Genomic DNA, 4,942 nt, shown 5'->3' with positions numbered 1-4,942 from the left:
CAACTCCACAAGCAACAAAACTGTCTTGCACTCCAGGATAGTGTTCTTCATTGTCTTTCATGTAGGTCCACTCGACCCACCTCATATCACACACTATGGGCTTCTTGTCCAACAAGATTGTCTCATAGAAGTCCTGTTGTTCCTTTGTATGGAACCTGTAATCAACAACAGTTCTTCTCCTTGTGGCATACGATCTGTCATCCTCCATGTTGGGGAACGTAGTAATTTCAAAAAATTTCCTACGCACACGCAAGATCATGGTGATGGCATAGCAACGAGAGGGGAGAGTGTTGTCCACGTACCCTCGTAGACCGTAAACGGAAGCGTTAGCACAACGCAGTTGATGTAGTCGTACGTCTTCAGGATCTGACCGATCTAAGCACCGAACGTACGACACCTCCGACTTCAGCACACGTTCAGCTCGATGACGATCCCCGGGCTCCGATCCAGCAAAGCTTCGGGGATGAGTTCCGTCAGCACGACGGCGTGGTGACGATGATGATGTTCTACCGGCACAGGGCTTCGCCTAAACTCCGCGACGATATGACCGAGGTGGTATATGGTGGAGGGGGGCACCGCACATGGCTAAGGAACGATCCGTAGATCAACTTGTGTGTCTATGGGGTGCCCCCTACCCCAGTATATAAAGGAGCAAGGGGGAAGGCCGGCCGGCCCAAGGGGGGCACGCCAAGGAGGAGGAATCCTCCTCCTAGTAGGAGTAGGACTCCTCCTTTCCTACTCCTACTAGGAGGAGGAAGGAAGGGGGAGAGGGGGAAGGAAAGAGGGGGGCGCCGCCCCCCTCCTAGTCCAATTCGGACCAGAGGGAGAGGGGGCGCGTGGCCCACCCTGGCCGCCCCTCTCTCTTCCCCACTAAGGCCCATAAGGCCCATTACTCTCTCGGGGGGTTTCCGGTAACCCCTCCGGCACTCCGGTTTTCTCTGAAATCACCCGGAACAATTCCGATGTCCGAATATAGTCGTCCAATAAATCAATCTTTATGTCTCGACCATTTCGAGACTCCTCGTCATGTCCGTGATCACATCCGGGACTCCGAACAAACTTCGGTACATTAAAAATTATAAACTCATAATAAAACTGTCATCATAATGTTAAGCGTGCTGACCCTACGGGTTCGAGAACTATGTAGACATGACCTAGAACTATTCTTGGTCAATAACCAATAGCGGAACCTGGATGCCCATATTGGTTCCTACATATTCTACGAAGATCTTTATCGGTCAAACCGCATAACAACATACGTTGTTCCCTTTGTCATCGGTATGTTACTTGCCTGAGATTCGATCGTCAGTATCCAATACCTAGTTCAATCTCGTTACCGGCAAGTCTCTTTACTCGTTACGTAATGCATCATCCCGTAACCAACTCATTGGTCACATTGCTTGCAAGGCTTATAGTGATGTGCATTACCGAGAGGGCCCAGAGATACCTCTCCGACAATCGGAGTGACAAAACCTAATCTCGAAATACGCCAACTCAACATGTACCTTCGGAGACACCTGTAGTACTCCTTTATAATCACCCAGTTACGTTGTGATGTTTGGTAGTACCCAAAGTGTTCCTCCAGTAAACGGGAGTTGCATAATTCTCATAGTTACAGGAACATGTATAAGTCATGAAGAAAGCAATAGCAATATACTAAACGATCAAGTGCTAGGCTAACGGAATGTGTCATGTCAATCACATCATTCTCCTAATGATGTGATCCCATTAATCAAATGACAACACATGTCTATGGTTAGGAAACATAACCATCTTTGATTAATGAGCTAGTCAAGTAGAGGCATACTAGTGACTATATGTTTGTCTATGTATTCACACATGTATCATGTTTCCGGTTAATACAACTCTAGCATGAATAATAAACATTTATCATGATATGAGGAAATAAATAATAAATTTATTATTGCCTCTAGGGCATATTTCCTTTAGTCTCCCACTTGCACTAGAGTCAATAATCTAGATTACATAGTAATGATTCTAACACCCATGGAGTCTTGGTGCTGATCATGTTTTGCTCGTGAGAGAGGCTTAGTCAACGGGTCTGCAACATTCAGATCTATATGTATCTTGCAAATCTCTATGTCTCCCACTTGGACTTGGTCCCGAATGGAATTGAAGCGTCTCTTGACGTGCTTGGTCCTCTTGTGAAATCTGGATTCCTTTGCCAAGGAAATTGCACCAGTATTGTCACAGAAGATCTTCATTGGTCCCGATGCACTAGGTATGACACCTAGATCAGAAATGAACTCCTTCATCCAGACTCCTTCATTTGCTGCTTCAGAAGCAACTATGTACTCCGTTTCACATGTTGATCCCGCCACGACGCTTTGTTTAGAACTGCACCAACTTACAGCTCCACTGTTTAATAAAAACACGTATCCGGTTTGCGATTTAGAATCGTCCGGATCAGTGTCAAAGCTTGCATCGACGTAACCATTTACGACTAGCTCTTTGTCACCTCCATATACGAGAAACATATCCTTAGTCCTTTTCAGGTATTTCAGGATGTTCTTGACCGCTGTCCAGTGATCCACTCCTGGATTACTCTGGTAACTTCCTGCCAAGCTTATTGCTAAGCGTACGTCAGGTCTGGTACACAGCATTGCATACATGATAGAGCCTATGGCTGAAGCATAGGGAACATCTTTCATTTTCTCTCTATCTTCTGCTGTGGTCGGGCATTGAGTTTGACTCAACTTCACACCTTGAAGCACGGGCAAGAACCCTTTCTTTGCCTGATCCATTTTGAACTTTTTCAAAATTTTATCAAGGTATGTGCTTTGTGAAAGTCCTATTAGGCGTCTTGATCTATCTCTATAGATCTTGATGCCCAATATGTAAGCAGCTTCAGCGAGGTCTTTCATTGAAAATCTTTTATTCAAGTATCCCTTTATGCTATCCAGAAATTCTATATCATTTCCAATTAATAATATGTCATCTACATATAATATCAGAAATGCTACAGAGCTCCCACTCACTTTCTTGTAAATACAGGCTTCTCCAAAAGTCTGTATAAAACCATATGCCTTGATCACACTATCAAAGCGTTTATTCCAACTCCGAGATGCTTGCACCAGTCCATAAATGGATCGCTGGAGCTTGCACACTTGTTAGCACCTTTTGGATCAACAAAACCTTCTGGTTGCATCATATACAACTCTTCTTCCAGAAATCCATTCAAGAATGCAGTTTTAACATCCATTTGCCAAATTTCATAGTCTCTCCAATGGGAACTTTCTTAGGTTTGGAAGTTGTGGCTCTCTTTGCAGGTGCCTCTTTGGGTTCAGACTTTTCCGGCACTTGAGTAGATCCTCTGACCTTCAACATAGGTGTCCTCTTGGCAGGAACCTTCCTATTGAGTCCAGGTTTAGTGTTCTGTGCTGAGGCATACTCCTTTTTGAGCACTACCTTCTTGGAGGTAGCCTCATCCTCTTCTGCTCTATAATCCTCATCCTCAGAATCTGAGGTTCTCTCCTTTCTTGTCCTGGTGGCAGCTTTAGGCAGGTTGCTTGGGGTGCTCCTACTGCCTTCATTTGAAGTGCTAGAGGGACTAGTGCCCTCACTCATGTGAATCTGCTCTTCTTCCCTATTCTGGCTGTCACTTTGGTCTGACATGCTGCAAATCACTGACTGTTGACCCTGTGAAGAGTTATAGATGAGATAGAGTGGATGATCATCACAAAATGCAGAGATTTTTGCAAAAGAATGATTCAAAAATTCAGTTTTAGTTTTCCACAGAAAGCATTTCGGATCAACCAATTTTTAAACTCGGTGATACCAAAGCAGTTTTGGAACCTAAACTGATGAACTCGGTTGGACCGAGTCATAGTTCGGTGGCACCGAGACTGCTAGGGTTTCACAAAGTCCTAAAATCGGTCTCACCGATTAGCGATTCTCGGTCAGACCGAGAGTTACTAGTGCAATGGCATTAGCCAAATCGGTGGGACCGAGTTTTTCAACTCGGTGGGTCGAAGATGGTTTCAGCGGAAACCTAACCCTAAATTTTCGAATCTCATCTAATCTAAGGATTGCATTGACTGGATAGGAGTGTTTCAATCATGGCAAGAATCAATAAGAACACAATGTGCTAGGAATCGGACGGGGATAGCACAGTGATCGAGTCCATACCCTAGCTTGGCGATGAACTCACTACGGCGGCAACGGCGGGGGTGAAATCCTTGACGGCGGCGGAGACCAGCGACTGGAGGCGGCTGGCGACGAGGGGACGATCCGGAGACCCTGATGGCAGAGCGAGCTGCTGCGCAGGCGAAGAGGTTCGGAGAAATTTCCAAAATTTTGCCCGTGACTATTTATAGCCTGACCCTGTTGGTGTGACCGAGTGGAACAACTCGGTGGCACCGAGATGCATAACTGTGTACAGTTACAGCAACTCGGTGTGAGCGAAAAGTTCAAATCGGTTGCACCGAGATTGAAAACCTAGATCGACTTAGTGATCTCGGTAGGACCGAAATGGAGGAATCGGTCAGACCGAGAATCACAAAGAAGTTTTGGAAGTTTAAGTCTATGACGAATCGGGGACTCCGAGTGCTCCTCACACAGAGTGGTTTGAATCTGACTTGATCAAATTTTGTGATTTAGCATGAATAGAGTTTGAGACGAGATAAGCATAGATAGCTAGAGAAGGTTCTTAGGCATTCTTGTCCATCCACTTAGCTAAAAGAAAAAGAAGCCAATCAATCAAAACAACAAGTGGATGTCCTTGAATGAGTAAAATATGCACCAACATGCTCACACAATAAGATGGCAAATGAAATATGTGGCAAAACATGCACAACCAATTCTAGCATCTATCAAACAATTGGTGATGACTAGGTCATCTATATATGAGTATATTGACTTAGGAGTCAAATGAAAACATTTGATCATAGGTCATACTCATCGTGTAAGCTCAAGTGGGGTT

This window comes from Triticum dicoccoides, chromosome 5B (genome assembly GCF_002162155.2).
Source record: "Triticum dicoccoides isolate Atlit2015 ecotype Zavitan chromosome 5B, WEW_v2.0, whole genome shotgun sequence".
Lineage (NCBI taxonomy): Eukaryota > Viridiplantae > Streptophyta > Magnoliopsida > Poales > Poaceae > Triticum > Triticum dicoccoides.
This window is presented reverse-complemented; position numbering follows the sequence as displayed.